Consider the following 20,130-nt stretch of genomic DNA (forward strand, 5'->3'; position numbering starts at 1 on the left):
GAGCCCTTTCCCTTCATGCCCTAGTTTCTTACATCTCCAAAGGGGAAGCTGATCTCCAGAGGTGGCAGACACATTTTGTTTTGTGCATCCAACACTGGGCTTCTTCTTGTGCAGAAATTACTTTAGTTGTCTTATTTATTTATTTTATAAACACTGCTGTGGTCTCAAATTAAACTGAAATTTAGATCTGCTGAAAGTATCTGTTTGCATTTGGCATGTGGAGAAAGAGATCAGTCACCCTGCTCCTATGTTTGTTTTCCCTCCAAGCATCTTTGTAGTTGTAAAAAGAGGGGAGCAGAATGGGTTATGCATCTTTGTTGGGCCTAAAACAGGATGCAAGGAGATAAAAAAGAATGGAAATCAATGGATGCCATTTGAAGTTTTTGGTGTGTAGCAACTTCTATTGTTAGCTGCAGGTTTTGTTGTCTCTGCACTCTCCATTTAGTGTTTGAGGTTTTGCTCACCTAACTTACCTCCTTCCCTCTGCACCTTCTATTGCCTAGGAACGGGCTTCTGAAAGACAAAAATAGCTAAGGGAGCCTTTGACATGATTTTTTTGTTTTACCTCCAGCTGAGGGTTTTCTTTTTTTTAATTCAAAACTTTGAAGTTTTCATTTATCAGTTCCTGTCTCCTCAGCCATCACAGATTCCTATGAGCTTGTCATTTTTTCCCATCCCTTTGTTGAAAACGCTTGTTTTTAGCAAGGAGATCAGTAGAGAGAAGCAGATGGTGGATAAGCAAAGGGACAACTAGTGCTACAATGCTAGAGTGAGGAAGGCAGGCAGAAAACCTAGAGTAGCATGGGAAGTGGTGAAAACAGCGAAAGCTTGAGAGAAGACAAAAATAGATGGAGAAAAATCAGAGGGAGAATGAAGAGAGGAAGAGTGGCTGGGATAGAGGAACACAAAAAAAAGTGAGACTCCAGTGACTGAGAAAAAGAGAAAATGGTATTCAGCTACTGACAAAGAGAAACACATTGAGACAAGTGAGTGAGCAAGATGGGAGGTGAGACAGCAGCAGACAGAGAGATGTACAGCTGGGAGAGAAGCACAGCCACCCCTTGTGTAAAGGGAGCCATGAAATAACAACTGCCAGAGGGACAGAAACAGAGGGGTCACATGTAGTAAGGCAGTAATTACTCTGTTTAAGCAGCAAGGCACAGCAGGGTATTTACTGTTTAAGCTGGCCTCATGCCTCCCATGCCCTCAGGTCTGTAGCTATTACACATAAACCAAAAAACTAGAGCAGTGCCAGGGAGGGCTCTGGCCTGGCTCTGGCTTTATGAATGAGAATGAGTCAGACTGGGAGGAAACACTCTGGCATGGTTTCCCCTGGCGTTCACCAGGACTTTGCTCATCAGCAATCACATTTACACTGTATGTACAAAACTGCCTGCCCTGCCTCCCGAGCCAAGGGCAGTGCTCAAGGAGCTCCCTGGCTGGGGAAACATGAACACCTGCTGGTATGACCAGGGTTAAGAGAGCCTGTGATTTTCATGGGCTCCTTTGTCTCAAACTCCATGCAACCAGCATGCAAACAAAACCTGCCAGGCTGAGAGCAGCTTCCCCAGACTGAACAATGTCTCTGTGTTCTCTCTTGGGACAGCACTGACCAATCCACTTGGGATGACTTGCCCATCGCTGACAGCTCTACCCAGGAGCTGGAAGCCAAAATCTGACAGCTCAGATGCAGTTTGCATCCCAGCTGTGGGTGTGTGTCAGTCGGGGTCATCTGCCTGAGGCAGCCTCAGCAGATCAGCTGTATCTCTGAATTTCTACCCCCTCTTTTCTATAAAAGACCACTAAGGGACATTACACTCTCTCACACACAGCCCTGAGTCTGGGCATGGAGCAGGTGTGCAATATACTACTTCATCTCAGCAGCTGATTCTATTTTCCATTCAAAATTCACATGTGAACACCAGAAAGAAAGTGGGCTATCCCATGAAAAAAAATCCAGACCCACTTCAGGTCAAAGCCCTGTGTTTGACCAGTGGTTTTCTTCTTCTCTTTGCTGAACCAGAAGAAGGAATAATGTTCTGACTCAATTTGACATATAATTTAAATCAGATGATTTAATGTTGAAGAAGATCACTTTTTCTCCTCAAAATTACTTACTGAATTTAGCCTAAATTTGTTAACACTTTTTTAATGAACACAAACAGCATTTTTTGGATAGATTAATTACTTTTGAACAGAACTTGGCTGTGAAGCCAATGTATAAAGTAAGTTATGAACTACGAGGTAAATTAAGTCATGTAATGTCACAACTACAATATTATACTCCCTAAGTGTTGCATACTGCAATGCAAATTGTCATGACTATGCTACCAAACACCAAGCCTTAATTTTACTGCCAAGAAAATGACACATAAACATGAACAAACCAATAGTTGCACCATTTCTGCATTGCAAAATTTTCGCCTGCTGCCTTTTGAAGGGTACTTTAAAACAACATGAAGTAGGAGTCACCATCAGCTAGACGAATCAATAAGATGTCACCACATCTTTGAGAGCCTTAGGAAGGCAGGGGCTGATAACTCATCAGGGTTGTGAGGATAGTGCTGGAGCAGCTAACAAAATGGAGGTTGAAAACAGAAGGTCAGACAAAGAATCACAGCTGAGGCTCAGGAGTTCTTCGATGTGCACAAGTGGATGGCAGCACAGCAGTCTCACTCCCAGCAGTGTGGTCAGCACTGCAGGGCCCTGTGCCCTCTTTCCTCCACCACCTACAAGAAGAGGACGGGCCAGCACTTGCCCCTGGCAAGAGGAACATCAGGGTGTGTTTGCGGGGGTGTGGGTGTGTAATCAACAGGTCTGTGTTTCCCACTGTGCTAAGCACAAGATGGTAATGCAAGCTGAGAGCTGATGCAGGGGACTGAGTTTTCTTGCATGTCATGGACACTTATGAATGGCATAAAATAAATCAGCAAGCAGTCAACTATTTTTATAGTCTCTAGTGACTCTGTAAGATGGTTTCCTTTCATTTGGCCTCATGTAATACTCCTACAAGACTTTCCTACAAGATTTCGTATTTTGGACAATGCGCTTGGGCTATCGTTGCTGTACAGTTTGAAGACAAGTTTCTCCTCACAAAAACAAGACCAAAGAAAAGACTGACAACAATAAGTCTCTTCTGGGGCAAGAAGCCTGACTGAACTGTACAATTTCTGTCCTGCCAGTGAAGAGCAATGATGGACTGAAAGCAGTCCCTATTTAATTCCACAAATCATTATGTCAGGCCCAGATTTTAGGGAAACCTCGTGCGATGGCACTCATTGGTACCAACTGTATCAGTTGCTCAATCTAGGAACTATAGGGGTTGGTCTGTGTTTGATGGCATCCTTAAAAATCCTTGTCATGTTCTTTACAAAGTCTCTTGTATCTTATGTAGCACCAGACATGCTCAATATACTATTGTGCAAGAATCAAGTGGCTCGCTTTTATAGGCATCCACCAGAATGTTTCCCTGTTTTTAAATATAAGGTGTTTGTTCCCTTCTGTCCTATGCCCCTTTGTACTTCTTGGGGTGAGAGAGAAATGATGAACCCAGAACTTCAAGCTAACTTAAAAATTTTTTAAAAATTTGAAGATCCCCTCCTCCTCAATGATTCAACTTAGCCCACAGAATTATGTTCTTATATGTTTGAAACTTGGAAGAAGTCTTGAGAAATTACAAATTGGCACAAATTTACTTGAAATGGGAAAGAGCATTAACTCAGAAGCTTAGGCATTGCTGTGGTTCTTTTTCTGTAAGCTGGAGCCAAACACTTCATGACCAGATAACACAGCCCCTGAATCCTCTGTCCTTTTGCAAGATGGTAATTCCTGTAGTTCATCCCTGTTTTCACTGAGGCTTCTCTGAACACCAACTTCACAAACAAAACCTAAAGACTGAGATTTCTGTATCAGCCTGGATCTAGCTACTCTGCTTTTAAACTGCTGTAGTTTTCAACTGAGGAAATGAGGTCAAAGAGTTAAGCCACCCCTTAGCAAGATTTACCCTTTCAAAAACATGCCAGATTGTTGTGATGCCTGGTACCAATATTTGTATAGGTGGATTAGCTTCTTCAAAAATCATTTTGTTTACTTTTCTCTTGACCCCTCTCCTTGCTGCATTGTTTCTCAGTTAGATCCAGCATAGTAATTTCCTGACACCATCCCCCATATCTGCTCCTGGTGGAAGAAGAAAAGGGAATACTTTGTGGGGAGCACAACAAGGGATCAGGAGATGAGACTAACTAGCTAAATTCAGGATTCAGCAGACATCAAATATTGCCAGTTATCAAGGTGAGAATCACAGACGTTTGAGGTAGGGTGGGGTGTGCCAGGAAGAGATTGTTTGGGCTCACATGCTGCAGAGACTTTTGATCAATTGGGCTGGCTCCTGTGATATTATCATCAGAGGTGTCTGCCATTGATTCATAGTGATAGCAGTTCAGATAAATGATTACTTCAGTTCAGAATATTTAATTCTTATTCATTTAGCCACTCCCTTGCTTTCCAAAGAATAAATAGTCTCTCTCTCCCTCAAACTTGCAAGGCAGTGGCTGTGAAGGAGAAGGAAGGCATTTGCTCCATGCCTAATATTGCTTCCTTCATAGTCCTACAGGGGAGGCAGAGAGGAAATACAGACCCTGATATTGAGGTCTTGTTGCTCCCTCATGCAGCTACTCCCATTGCTAGCGCAGCTGTTGGCCATCAGCACACTTGAAAATCCTGGCTGTGAAGCAGGATTTCTCTCTCAAATATATGGGAGAAAAAAAAGGGAGTCATCAGAATGGGAGAAAGCAGAAAACTGTAAGTAGAAGAAACAGTATCATAACAACTCCTTTCTGACTTCTTACAGCTTACCCCATAAATTTAGGAAGGGGTCTGAAGACAAACCTAAAAGATACTTCATTGCCTTCATACCAGCTCCTTAATACTTGTTCTGATGATTATATAAAATTTCCAACAACTGTAGCAATGCTGGCATGAGAACACCATGCCCAATCATGTCAATCAAAATGTGTCTCACTGGGCTTTGCCTCTCTGAATCCCCCTATTACCTTCATGGACAGGAATCCATTTATTTCTCTTCTCTCGACTCCCCAAGTGAATTTGATTCCTGTGGGAAGAGAAATGTCTTGCTCCAACAGGGGCCCAGTCAGCCAAAAGACGCAAGAAAATATGAAAAACCATCTGTGTTATGTTGAGGACTCTTTGGCTCCTTTCTGCCAAGCTCCCAGAGAGGCAGGAGTCTCATTAGAGTGCCTTTGCCACTGCACACCTGTGAGAATTTCACTGGAACTGAAACAGCAGTTGCTCTAATTAAACAGCACAGAGCAGGCCACCTTAATCACTGCCATGATTTCATCTTCCTTGAGGAGAGGAAGAGGCATCAAAACTGATAAGAGAGAGGGAAGAAGGTGAAAAGTACTGAATCCCTGGTTCCTCAATTTAAAGCACTAAGGGATGTCTCTCATCTCTGTAAAGATTAATGTGAGCTTCTGATGGCATGTTTTATTAAATGGTTATATAATAATTGATATTTGAAAGCAGTTTCCAAAAGCCACTAATGCTTTCACAAGACAAGACCATTAGGCTTTCAATGGCATTTGTGCCTGTAAGTCACTCAGGTGCCTTGGAAAACTTCACCTCTACCCTTTTATTCAAATCAGTGCCTCATTTACTCCATCAGTATGACCTTGCCAGCCTGTGTGGCAGAAACCAGGGGCAGGGGTGAAAACGATAAGCCCTCTAAGGAAAGGGTCTATGTTTCCTCAAACTTGGGTGGAAGTAGGAGGTGCCAGCAGCACACAGCCTGAGTGAGAAATCCATCAGCTGAGGAGCAAGTACCCAGACACCAAGGACACCTAAGAAATAACAGCATGTTAATTCCTGTCCTGACTCTCCCAAAACCTCTAATGGGGAGGAACATCTGTCCCTGAGACAAGGCACACAAGCAGGCCAGGCAGAAATGCTGCTGGTAAGCTAGAGGGCCAGTGGGCCAAAGCTTAATAGGAAAACAGCAGTGATTTGTCTCCACCACTATTTATGTTTCAAGCACATGACAGGTTGTCAGTGGAAGTGAGTGCTGCTAAATTTACTGCTTCTCAAATCCCCGCCACAGTTGCATACTTGACAAGTCACTTCATTTGAAGGGCTAGGTGTTGGGCTGGACTTTCCTCCCCTGTGCTCTCCTTCAATGAAAACCACAAACAGCTTTCTTTACACCACAGACTGAACCCCCTGGGGGCTATGATATCAGGGTGTGAGTTTAGAGAAGAGGGATGTTCCCGGCATATTCATTTTTAACCCTGATACATGCTGGTCTTGTTCTGGGCCACTTGACTGCAGATGTGTGTCTGACAGGACACACACATGACTGAACTGAACAAGTAACAGCTTGGTTACAGCATGGGGCATTCAGAGACAGAGAACATGAGAGTCTAGTGAGCATGAGTGAGTACCAGCTGGTGTGTGGGCAAGAGCTGCCGAGCATTGTAAGGAAAGCACTGCCAAAGACTGTGGGAATGCAAGAGGAAATGCAGGTGGGTGAAAGGGTGCCTGGGGATTAGACTGCACATATGTGTGCATGTCTACAGGTGGTGGAAAAACCACGTGGAATAATGGGTGTGGGATTGGAAGTAGGGCAGAGCATTTAGATGAGGATATGAAGGGAGGAAGGCTGGCAGGCAGGGGAGAGGGTGAGGGGATGAGCACAGGGAGTGTCTGTGGACCTGTGTGTGGAGGTCTGAAATATGGAGTATCATTTGCCTCCCAAGTGTTGCATGGTGCCTCCATCCACACAGCCTCATGCACATCTGCAACATTACACATTTGGCAGATGGGAAAAGAGCCCTCATTAATGGCTGAAAATCTGTAACACCTGGTTTCAAGCTCCCCTGGAAAGCAGAGGGGGAGTGAGGCTGCCATTTGATGATGGGGGCCGTAAAAACCCCAAACCTTCCCTTTTTTCTACCTGACTTGTCCTCACAGCACTACAGAATCCTTGCTGAAGGGGCTCTGGTCTAAGTTGCATGGAAGCTGCTCCCTGCTTTATGCAGCTGTGCTGCTGGACAGCAACATGTCTTCTCCAATGTTCTGATTCCTTTTGGCTGCATATATCAAGGTAAAGATGTCAGGAATATGGTGTTTTGAAAGACTGCCAAATGTGACAGGGCACATCCTCCTACCTCAACCACTCCCTTCATTTCTTCTACATGCAATGGAGCTCTCTGCTTTCTCTTGCACATATCTTGCTATCATGCACAGGGTCCTTTCATTTGGTTCCCTGATGTGCACTCAGTAAATTACATGTGTGCATGGACACACATCCTGTAAAGAATGTCATGCAGTAGCAGGACACATCTTGTTTTTTCCTGTTACAGGGGTGCAGGACCATTGCAATTCTCCATCAGCTCTTTAGGAATTTGCTCCACTTCCTTTTCCAGTGGTGTAGGCCAGAGGCCCTTGTTCTGCAATTGTGCCTCAGTTTATATGATTAAATGTAGCATCTGCAGCTATATTAGCTGCGCTATTAGTGACAAGTGCTATCAATCCTCATACTTCAGTGAATAAACTGATCACCAGCTGGGGATAGAAATCTCCCCTTGTCTCTCATCACCACAACATACAAACTGCTTTATGTGGGTTTCAGAGGGAGGGAAACAAAGAGAGGTGGAATATGAGGATGACAAATAGTTTGGGGTATCTTCTATCCTTTCTTTGGTTCTCTGCTTTCCGAAGAACACAACAGACTTTTTTTTTTATGGGTGGCTCCTCCAAGGTTGCTCTAAGTTTTACTGTGGGTGGGGGAAAATACAACAATTGTGCCCTCCCACCTGGCCTCCAAGGACTAAGAATTCATCCACAGTAATCATCTATGCCTCTTGGATTGAGGCCCTATGGCACTTTTACTGGATAATAGCATTTCTAATTTACCAGGATTTCAGTTAAATTCCTTTCTATCACCTTTCCAGCACCAGTATTCTGTCTGAGTACTCTGTATAGGCTAGGATTCAGTAGGGAAAAAATCCTGAAACTTTGACCATAAGCTATTGAAATAATAATAAAAAACAGGTTTTCAAATGCCCTCTCTTTAAACACTTACTTCTCAACTGCTCTCAAAACTGCTGTCCTTGTATTTCTAAGGCCAGCATTCCAAAAGGGATGCTGGGTTTGATTATAACAACTTCCTGGCTTGTAGGTTATGCCAATATCCTGGTGGAATTTTATGCCACTAATCTCAGCAGTCTGCAGTTGCAGAACAGTTAAGGATGGGAGGAATGTTAAAATGGCAAATTCACCTGCAGACTGTATTTTCTCACTACTTCAGGAGTAGAAGGTCTTGACATAATTTTCAGGCAGTATGAGCTTGCCTATACGGGGGATGCAAGGAGAAGAGAGAAGAAAGGAGAATGGAGAACACGGGGAAGAACTGTCAAGACAACAAATAATTTAAAAAGTAGCATGGAGAAGATAGTTTGTGAAATCCAAGTCTTCTGGAGAAGGACTGAAAAGGAAATAAATAAAGAAAGAGACACAAAGCATGAGATAGAGATGAAAGTTTCATTAAAAAGAAGTGAGGGGATGCAGAGGGTTAGGGCAAACAAGCAGAGCCTGGGCAAGGTGAATTGCCATGGGAAAGCAATGGGGAATGCAGTTAGTGTTGGCTGGGAATACAACATACAAGGGGTAACTGAGGCCAGAGCCTTCCAGATGTATTACTGTTATATTGATCTCTGACAAGCAATTTCACTGCTCACAGGCAATTCATGGCTGTTGCCAGTACCACTGAGGGCCTTGGATGCTTATGTGCTGTGTATACATGCAGAGGCATATGAGGAGAAAAAAGGTAAATTCCCATGACCTTTGGTAAAGAGGGCTTGGGATGGAGTGGGAATGTTTGGTGCCAGCTCCCCCTCCTTACTTTCTGCCTGCTTCATCTCATTAAAAGAAGATAAAATACACCATATGAACAGCCATCCCATTTCTAGACAAACAAGTGCTCTTGTTGCTACCTTCTCCAATACAGAGAGCTCCTCTGAAAAGTCTGCAATTCATGGAGCAAAAAGACAAAGAAGAAACCATAATTGTCCTCCCTCATTCCAGCACTGCAGGAGACCTAGAAGATAATCTGCAGCACTTTCCATGCAGGTCTGGAAGAGCCCCTGTGAGTTTCTTTTGCTCTTCATCCTCTAGGCTCTTGCTGTGAACGCACTGTGGTTTGACTGGAGGTGAATGTGGTTGCTGAGAGGCTCAGGGAGGAAAGAAACAGAGAACCTCTCCAGTCACTTGTCACCGGGGTGATTTGAGGTTTTGGTGCCCTCACTTACAAATGTGTTCTGATGGGCAAAGGACACATGTTCCAGCTCCACCAGCAGAGCTGATGTCACACAGCAGAGCTGGGCCTCTGGGGCAGGCATGGGAGGGAGCCCATGGGTTGGAATGCAAGCAGGAAGCTGCTGCAAGAGGAGTTGAGGATGAAACTGAACCTGCTGGAGACCACAGGTCTGGCTTCTTACCCAACAGGAGAAATGGCTTTGTTGCTCTTGATCTTCTGAACAAGCAGCTTGCCCAAGAAGGCCCTCATCTGCTATATAAAATGAGAAGGCTGAGGTCTGCTATGAGGGCAAAGAGTTCTACACTCAGATCTGATGAATTCTGGCTTTTTCTCTACCCCTTACCTCTTCCAGCTGGAGGCACTTCTAGGGAGCCATGGGAGAGAGATGGAGAAATGAAAAACCGAGATACCTATTCAGGTATTCTTTACTGAATCCCAAAGCCTTCCTGAGCTCTTTCCAAAAAGAAGTTGGCTGAAGGTGACATATAGCCCTCTGAATCTGAACCTCCTTGGGACATCTGTGCACACTGGTCCCATCAGCATGCTATGTTAACTCATATATCACTTGTTTAATGATTTAGGGATTTGACCTCTTTAGCTTGGGAGCAGATAGTGAATTTAAGGTAGGAAGGTTTGAGTCCCTGTGTTTCTGTACACTCGGTCATCCTCAAAAGTGGTTGGTATCTTCACAAGCCTAAAGACAATCTTGGCTTTTTCAATTAAAAGAAGAAAAAAAGAAGAAAAAGAAAGAAGAGACATTCAGGAGTCCTCAGAGAGACAGAGAAGGTTTGATGCTGGCAGAGAATACATAGCACTGCTTAGAATCACAAGGAGGAAAATGGTCTTGCTCCCCTTTCCAGGCAGGGAAACCTCTCCCCACCTGCACTGTGGTGCCCATCCCCATCCCTGTGCAGGAAGCAATACCTTAAGAGATGAGGCAGGAATAAGGGCTGTCAAGATCCTCACCTATGTTCTTTGCTCTGCTTTCTACATGGTAACTATGGAGGTATAAGCAGCTTTTACAGGTCTAAGACCAGAGCCTGGTCCTGGTGATAGATTAAATCTCAGCTTAGTCTTTCTAGGGAATGAGGCTGCAGAAATTCTTACTGAGATTTCTCAGGAGAAACGCAGTCTAAGTTAGATTCAGACTAATAGCTTAACACTTGCTCCTCTCTAATAGCAGAAAATGCCCAAGGCATTTTTCTTGTGCTTGTGCAAAGACACTGATCACAAACCTGTATACAGCACCACACTATGGGTCCCTTCTGCAGAGAAAAATCATTAAGCAAAATCATACGCATACACCCAGCAAAAAAGGCAGAAGATGAAAAAAACAATTGTGTGCAGAGGGAACAGCCACAGCTGTTTCAATTTATGAGACAAGAAATTGTATTTCAAAGAGAATACAGAAGTTTTCCCCTTTGAGAAAGTTATTAAGCAGAATTTGCAATAAACCCCACGCCATTTATATGCCTCTAAACTGAAGGGCCCTGATAGAAATTATATTGCTTTCCGCATGGCTCTGCTCTGCCAAGAAGAGCTCTCAGCCTCAGACCTTGCCATCCCAGAGGTCTGAATCACCTCTCCTGCTTTTTTACCCATCAAAGCCCCACCCTTTTTTCCCCATCTTCAGTTCCTATACCTCTTTTGTCTTTCCAGACTTTCCTCTTGCTATGTCTCCCTCCTCCCCTTCCTCTATTATTCTCCTTTTTATCTTTGAACTCTTTTTGCCTTCCACCTGTATATAGGTCTACAAGACTGAAACCTGACTGCAACTCAGTTGAGCTCCTACAATGACAAAGAACATACGTGCAGGAATAGTGTATTGGTGAAACATCGAGGAGAAGAGTTCTCATACTTGCAGCTTTGTTTTGCTTTTATAGCTGCCTGTTACACAGCAATTGCTTTAAGGGGGATGATGCCATATTGCACCACATGGCTGGAATAGACTCCATCCTTTTACTTCAAAGCTGTAAAGAACTGAACCAGGGGGTGGGGAGAAGAGAAGGTAAAAAAATACACTACAGATGAAGAAATATGCTACAGCAAAAGAGAAATCACTTGGAGCTGTTGGCAGCAAAAAACTTCACTTACAGAACCTAGGCTGCTGGGGATTTCCTTGAAGATGACCCACTGAAGATGTGTTTGATTTGAACTGGTAAAGGCTGGTGCCTCTTTGTACTTGAGGACCCTAGTGGGATACTCAAGGCTAATTAAAATTTTTTTGCATGTAGTAGCTTTGATGGTTAGCACATAAACAAGAAAGCAAGAAAACAACAGAAGATACCATGGCAGTACAAAAGAGGGACTCCAACACACAGAGAGAGAGAAGGTTAATCCAGCAATACCATACATACTGGCTCTCAAAAATTGAAAATTTAGTGTGGAGCATATACCCATGCTTCACTCTCATTTGTTAACAACTAAATAAGTAACTTAGGGAGGTGATAGATTATCCATGAAGGAAAAACTATGAATCAATCAGTTATATAAATAAAGGGCCCTTAAAATTCTCTCATTGCCAGAGGAAAGACAGTGGCCTCAGTGGACCACTGCCCTTTCTTCTGGCAAGGCTGCTCTTAGACAAGTCCTCTGTGTCCCGTTTCTTTCCACTACTATCCCACAGTGTCTCAAGACACATTTTTCCATACTGAATCTGTTTGTGTTTGGTCAACTTTATATAACAGAATTTGTATGCAGCAGCCTGGAATGAAAGCATAACAAGCACTGCAAAATTGATATGCTTCTCATTAAAAAAAGAAAAATCCTCCCTTACCAAGTTTGACCTGGTAACTATATCTCCCTTTTGGACAATATATATTGTGCTGTACATCCAACTGAAGCAATAAATAAGCCATCATGTAAAACAAGAAACGTCTTTCTAATAGGGCAGTGAGTGTTTGGCAAGCACTCATTGATTTAAACATCAGCCAAACAGTAATGATTAAAAGATGAGAAAAATGCCTGGTCTCATTCAAGAGCCCAATCAACATGTTACAAAAATCTTCCACGTTTTTACAAAATAGCTCTCTGGATAACACCTGCTGAGGAGTGTCCAAGGCACTCAGGTAGGAAATATTTGACCCTGCTGCCCAAAACCTCTCTGTTCAGAAAGCAAAAGAGTTCAGTTCCCAGTATTTGGAGCCTTTCAGTTTCACTAGTGCATGAGTCATGGTAAGAATGAAGCGATAGCTCAGTCTTCCACAGCAAACAGCGGTCGGTACCCACACCAGTAAATGGTGGGTCTGGTCCAGGATGGGAGCAACAGCACAAACAGCTGCTATCTAGCACTATAAAAACAGCCTTTCCCTGTTTCCATTGCATACTCCTGCCTCTGCTAGCCAGTGAAGCCTCCTTTGTATTCAGAGATACCCACTCATGTTTTTAAGCCTTTCTGTAGCCCAACCCAAAACCCAGTGTCAAACAGGCTTATGCTGAACCACTAAGGGTTTTGAAGTCGAACAAAAACAAATTGGAAAAAATACAGCAGACTGGAGACAGTCTTTACAGTGAACATTCTATGAGCCTGGCAGGAAAGTGACTGAGCATCTTACTGATTTGTGCAATACTGCTTCTCTTTCAATTCACCTGCTTTTAAACAACACACTGAATTGTCTCAGGAGACTCCCTGGTTAGGGGTTCATCTCCACACAGCTCTTCCTGTCCATCTCCTTTTAGCAACCAGCCTTTCTTTTCCAGTTCTCTCAGTATGAATACCTCTGCAGGGAAAAGCTGTTTTTCTGTGCAATCCCCAGTTTAATACTCTGACATGAGATCAACATCTTGCTGCTGTTTCTTCCTGTTAGTAAAGTTCTATCCCTGCCTTTTATGCCCCTTCTCCTTAAGTCTTTCAATTTTTCCTCTTCTCTCTGCCCTGCTTCACCCTTCATGGTGGGGCTTGTGTTTTTTTCCTATTCCTCCTCTCCTGGAAACGTGCCAGCAATACAGCAGAAGGGAGCACATTGAGAAAGGTTAGGCAAACACAACATTATGATCAGAATCAGCAACATATTGCTCATTAAACATTTAAAATCAACAGTTGCTGGCTTGATCTGCCAATATTGTGAGAAATGCCAGTTTTAGCTCAAGGTGCCTCCTGTTTCCAAAATGGCTTTATTTATGATGTGGGAGCTGGTGGCTGTGAGAACAAAACCCTACCTCCAGCGGCCAACAACACCCAAGCTACAGGCAGCTCCATGGAAAGTTCCCCAGTGAGCACCAATTGCTTCTGCCTCCCCAACACCCCCGCTGCTTTCCAGAAACAAATGGATGTGTAAGAGCACAGAAATGTGTTTGCAGGAGATAAATTATTTATCTGAAATTTACTGTTGTAAAGTCAGCGTAATTCTCAAATCCGCAGACATATTTTATGCACTGATAGGACATTTCAAACAGGGCATTTGGACTCATTTCTTCCCTCCTCCTGCAAGTATTAACACAATAATGCCTCACCTGGAAAAGAAAAGAGCTGGAGCTGGAGCTGGAAAAGCAGTAGGATAATAGGCTTGTAGTTTCGTATTGTGTCCCAGGAAAGTTCTGTTTCTTGATAAACAAATCACCATAACACTCTTTTTCCTCCTCCCTACAACCTCTGTGATATTTGCATTTATATTTTTTCTGCCTAGTCTACAAAGTTGATGCCTTTGGTAGTTGGAAAATTGAGCTTTATACCATGCAAGGTACAAACTTGACTACTGAGGGCAAATCTCAGAACACTCCAGCTCAGTCAGTATCCTCCCTCCTGCCCTGCAGCAGTCCCCGCTCTCCCAAACCAGGTCAAAATCAGGTCACTCCTACACCCATGCGCATGTCCACTGCATAGGTACCATTACATGGACATTGTCTTCTCTTATGCTGCCTTCTGGGACATTCCTGCATCAATCAAGGCCTATAAAAATTTCCATTCTTTCAGGAGGCACTTGGTTAGTAAAGTGTGCCTAAAACCATGCCACTGATCCAAACGGAGATTCTTTCTTCACAGAAAATAATTTTGGGGATTTTTTGCCAATTATTCTGAAGGGACCAGAGATGGATCCTAGGTATCAATGTGAAGATCTATTTACTCTCAATTGCATCTGTTTGAAGCATGAAAAATAACACTGTCTTCTGCTAACACTGGACTAAAAAGGGCAATTATAAAGCATACAGTTCACACAACAGATAACCAGCCCAACATTTCTGACAAGCTCTTGTCCACTGAGCAATAACTAGTCCTGCAGATGCTCACAGGCACCCTCCACTTTAGGTCAGTCAAAATGAAAATAAATATGGCCTGGTCATGTCTCTCCCTTTGTTCTGCATGGGTGTTTCTAAACAAGTGCATGCTCAAAGAGAGGCCAAAGGCTTGCTCAAGGCTCTAGTAAATCCAAAAGGCAGCAGGAAAGACTGCAGTTTTTCAGAATGTGAGCATTTTTGAGAAATATGATAGAATGCTTCCAACAATCCAGAGTTCCTGCAGAGAACTCCCCAAAGATCCTCACTTTAACAATAATTCTGTAAGCAGATGCACTCCCCTGCCTGCCACTTAAGAAACCTAATCACATACCAGATCCTCCATTAGAGTTGGCCACTCCACAGCACAGGAAAAGTAGGAAGTAATTTTCACTGAAACATGGTCTAAGCAACTTGAAATACTGCCACTAGAGTTTTCAGAAGAAAAAGAAAAAATAAGACTCCTTTTGATATAAAACCAGTTACTCTCGTTCTTGCACCTGGCATCTCTTTTGTTTGTGAATCCAAGCAGACACCTGACATTTGGTCAGTAAAAACATTTTGGATTTTCACTGATTGGAGAAAGTCTTCACTGTGGCTTCAACTGGCTATTTTTGCATGCTGTTTGATATTTAGCAGGAAAGATGGAGCTCTTCTTCCCACCCTTTCCTAGCTAATTACCAGTCACTGCTGTTGACAGGACTGCAGGGCCCTGCTCAGGTCAGCCCCAACGACTGTGCTCTTACACTTATGTTCTGTGGCAGCAACTGATGATGAAAAATTGCTGCTGCACCAACCCACACACCAGGCAGCCACGGAGATTTCACACTACTGCCCCATTATGGCACCATGGATCTGGACAGACCTGGGCCACACCTGGCAAGTGGCCCCCAAAGGGTGAGGCAGGCTGTGACACACCTACTCACCTTAAACAGAAATGAAATTATCAGTGTTAACTGAGGTAAAAAAAGTGGCTTTGAGTCAGTTTTCTCCAGCTTTCTAAACCAGAACTGAATCAGAACAGGTCTCTTACTTCATCAGAGGCATCCAAAGAGACAAAGCAGCAGCAGATTTTGGTAAACAGCCAGTGTTTACCTGACTGTTTACCAAACAGACTGAGCAAGGACTGTAAAGGAACATACATGTAATCTGGATCTGAAAAATGTACGACTTGCAAAATACCACCAAAACCTGAAAGAAACCCTGCTGTAATGAAGCACAGATGATCTAAGTTTTAGGTATACCAGATAATTTAAACAGAAACAAAGCAAGTCCAAGTTTCTACACATGGTACCGTGACCTGAGGACTGAAGAGAGAGCAGCCCCACAATGCAGCATTATGGTTTTTCTAGAAACCCAACAGCGTCCAAATGGTTTGCTCAACTTCAAGTAGAATTACGTGTTTCGGCAGTCCAGTTATTTAATCATGTAATTGCATGTAATTTTTGTGCTAAAATGAGTGCTTAATTAATCTGCCCCTTTATTAGTCCAGGAAGCTCCCTGAGTCCCCAGGGGTACATCAGCATGCAGACCTTCATGGTTTGAAGTGATGCTGCACTGCAGAATGGTATCAGTGTCAGAAACATCTCACAACCTCCTCCCTAGAGGGTTGCTGAGGACTCGATCCTTCAGGCCATAGGTCTCCGTAATTGCCTTCTTTATCTGAACAAGGCGAAATAGCTGTGAAGGGATAACTTTTTATCGATTTAGTTAAAGTGATGTTACCTGTCCTCTAGTCAGCATTCTCCTATCATTTCCAGAATGTTGTGTTTCTTCCAGAACAGGCAGATTCAAAGTAAAGTAAAAAATCATAATAAGCCAGTCATGTGCAACTCCATAACAGGGTCAATTTTAACATTACACCTTTGGTTAAATGGCTGCAACTTGCTCTTGTAGCCAAGCTCCGAGCTCCATTTTTAAGAATAGGTAGCACACCAAAAGCTATTTTCTTATGAGAAACCCTAGAAATAAGTTTCAAGCCTCAGAGAGAAGGATTAATTTGCTAGTAATGAAAGTGACACACAGGGAAAATGTAAAATCAATCTTGTGTTTAAAGGCAGAACAACACTGGCTCCACTTCCTTTTTTTTCTTTCTTCCTCATTTTCCTCCCCTCTCCCCATAGTGGCTTGTTACCACTGAGCATACATTATGCACATTACCCACAAGCCTCTGCTTTGTTTAAATTAAAAAAAGAAACAGCGTTTTTAATCAATCTATTTGCACTCTTCTGCCACAACTCACAAAAGCAGTTTGATTTCTTTTCATTGCTCTCAAGAGAGCTGAACACAGATGACTAAAAAACCACTGCAAACTGGTAATAATAATAGCAATAGTAGCAATAATAATGGTGACACCCCTCCCAAATTTTAAAAATATTTAAAAAAAAAAAAAGGAGAAAGAAGATGCACCGTTAGTCTTGATCAAAAACAGATCAAAACACAGACTATGCTATCAAATAACAGATCAAATTTGAGAAAAACTGAGTGATTCAGCTTGTTCTGACCTTGGTCATCCCTCCCCCATACAACCAACACATACAATCAATGGCAAAGCAACGGAGGAACCCTTCAGTCCTGTAAAAATCAGGTTGTTTGTCTGCACTTTTTCTCCAATTCCTGGCAATTCTGCTATGTGTGCATTTGGAAATTAAATTATTTCTAGAAATTCAGACCCCGTCTTGTGTTTCACAAACACTATGATTCAAACACAGAATTAAAAATAGTAGAGAAATGGTTATCTGGTTTTGCTTGTAGTGAATTACAGCCATAATTCTGCTGTTCAGATCTGAGGATTCCTAATTCTTTCCTTCTTTCTCCATTAAGACAACAGGAGGAAAACCAGACCATTGCTTAATAAGGCTATATCATGCTGAGAACTCCTGCTCAGTTTTCTATCCGTAAACAATTTTACACAGTGAAAGCTTTTTCCTTCTTCTTTCTTCAGCTGAAGAGAAAAGAAAAACAACCTTCCCAAGAAGGAACCTTGAAACAGAATCAGGATGTTTTCATTGCTGGACCCCTAATGGGGGCAGACTGTGTAGCCACAGGAACTGGGTCCTCACTGCAGATGCTCTTCTGAATTCTCTACCACCCTAAGGCAGCACCTGCTCTACATCTGAAACACTTCATATGATCTATACACCAGCATGGGGTAGCTATTGCTAGATGTATGAACATACTTTATTTTTTCAGACTTAAATATACTCCAAGTCTCATATGTTTTAGACTCTTGGACTTAGTGTTCCAGCAGTAAAGATCCTGCCAACACGGTGATATGTCTCTCTGCTCCAACCCTGATACATAACTTGTCCCTTTTGGCCATATGAAAGACATCCACGGTACATTAATGCTAAATTATATTCACAGTTTAAACTGTGAAAAAGATTTACTGTTCAAAGAAGTAAAGCCAGGGACCATATCCAAGATACAAATCTAGATGCTAGTTCAAAATGCAAGCATTTTGGGTTGTCAACACCTTAGGGTTTGGTTTATACTTATCTCCAACCAAAATATTGCCATTTCCCCCTGCAGCTTAAAACGTGGAAGAGAAGGAAGGGTACCGATCATCTTCCTAACTGCTTCTTTGTAGCAACCACCTGCATAAGAACTAATGCTGGTATTTGTCACGGGTTTTAAGAGTATTATTAGATGCTCTGTATGCACATAAAGTCACTGGCTCTGGATGGCTTAACTCCGGAGAGCCATAGAGCGGTTGGAGCTGGAAGAGAGATTAAAGATCATCTGGTTCCAACCCTCTGCCATGGACAGTGATAACTTCCACTAGACCAGATTGCTTTAAGCCTCACCTGGGTTTGCCTTGAATATTTCCAGAGATGGGCCACCCACAACTTCTCTTAGGAACCTGTTCCAGTGCCTTAAACACTCATACAGTAAAAAATTTCTTCCTTATATCTGATCTAAATATACCTTCTTTCAGTTTAAAGCCACTCCCCCTTGTCCTAAATGCCCTTGTAAAAATTCTCTCTCCAACTCTCTTCTTAGCTCCCTTTAGGTACCTGGAAGGGGCTCTAAGGTCTCCCTGCAATCTTCTCTTCTGACTGAGCAAGCCAAACACTCTAGCCCATCCTCATAGGTCCTTTTAGGACTTTTTTAGTTACTTACACCCAGGCTGGAGAGTTGATGGCAACTGCCAATACTAAACTGTGCCATGTGCAAAACGAAACCTTGCCACCTCTTCCTATGTGCACTAAAATCAGACTGCTTTCCAAGATCCTGACATTCTTCTGATTATTCTTTGATCTACATGTCCAAAAATGTATTACAGCAGAGATTCCCATCATCCTCTGCCTCAGGAACTTCATTCTTTTGCCTTTAAAAATCCTGATTATAGGTATAACACTGGTTGTAAAAATAAGACAGTAGAAGAAATTCCCACTGATTCACTAATTTTTCAAGGCAAAGGATGCTCTTCTCAAATGCCAGAAACACAGGAGTTTCATCAGAGAAAGCTCCATCTGCCTCATCCACCTCATTCCCAGCAGAAACAATTCTGCCACTGGAAATAGTTTTTTTCTTTAGGCTGCTGATGCACAAAGTGAAAGAAAATCTCATTCACTTTTTGTTCCACTGGGTCTGTGACGCTGAGAGAAATAGGCAGTCATTTACATCTGCATGGTAAGAAGATGAGACCCAAATATAGGGGATACAATGCTGCTTCATGAGTGTGTGGTCACATAGTAAAACAGGGATTAATGGATAAAAATCAGTCCAGCTACTACTAGAATTTCCAATAAAGCAGAAATCCTTTAGGATCTCCTGAGGAGAGACAGAACTCCCACCTCCCACGCAATGTCAGTTTATCACTGACTCAGTGCACTGCAGGACAACCACAGGCCAGCACACCCCTGTTTCAGCAGCCTTAATCCACCCCAGCATGCCCAACAGGGTGCAGAGGTAGTCAGCAGTTTGCCTTCTCTCCTAGGAGCAGGAAGCAGCCTGGATGCTCCTCTTATCTAGTTCCTGGAAGCTTTGGAAGAAAGGCTTCAGCAGCAAAGAGCTTCAGCTGTCTCCTCAAGATTTTTGAACAGCAGGTAGTTCAAACAGACTGCTCAAGTCTGAAGCGTCTGGTGTCAGGGTTGAGCAGGAGAAGGAGAAGAAATGCTCTTTAGTGCTTGGACATATGAAGACTTTTGAAATCTACACAGTATTTTCTCCCCTGCTGAGTTTCATTTCCTAGCAGAGAGCAACCATTATATATATATATATATATATATATATATATATATAAAATACCACCTCACATTTTCACCATCATTCACCATTTTAAATCCCCATGACTACTGTGCAAATGCTTTCTGGGGGGAGATTTCTCTTCTGAAGTTTTGCTATCTGATCACCTTCATAAACAGACTGAAGAATATTCTGTTGATGCACAATGCACAGAATGGGCAAAACCCTGCCCAGATATCACCATTAACCTCTACTACAGCCCCACTGATGCATTGCAGCTGATGGAGCCTTGCTGACATGTTCTGGAAGGGCAGACAAGAACTAGGATTAGGGACAAGAGCCAAAATTTGGAGAGGTTCAGTGTGGAGCTTTCTGATGATCCTGAATCTCTTCTGAGT

The 20,130-nt window shown here is 42.9% G+C and overlaps 1 protein-coding gene and 1 long non-coding RNA gene across 4 annotated transcripts in view; one reads left to right on the forward strand and one right to left on the reverse strand.

Moving 5' to 3' along the window:
* Positions 1–20,130, reverse strand: part of LSAMP (limbic system associated membrane protein) — a 299,711-nt gene that overhangs the window by 33,202 nt on the left and 246,379 nt on the right. The gene's annotated exons all lie outside the window — the stretch shown is intronic.
* LOC135294640 (uncharacterized) lies at positions 9,311–12,033 on the forward strand. Its single transcript, XR_010356737.1, has 3 exons — positions 9,311–9,498; positions 9,684–9,749; positions 11,080–12,033. It is a non-coding gene; the product is annotated as an uncharacterized LOC135294640 (long non-coding RNA).

Source organism: Passer domesticus, chromosome 2 (genome assembly GCF_036417665.1).
Source record: "Passer domesticus isolate bPasDom1 chromosome 2, bPasDom1.hap1, whole genome shotgun sequence".
NCBI lineage: Eukaryota > Metazoa > Chordata > Aves > Passeriformes > Passeridae > Passer > Passer domesticus.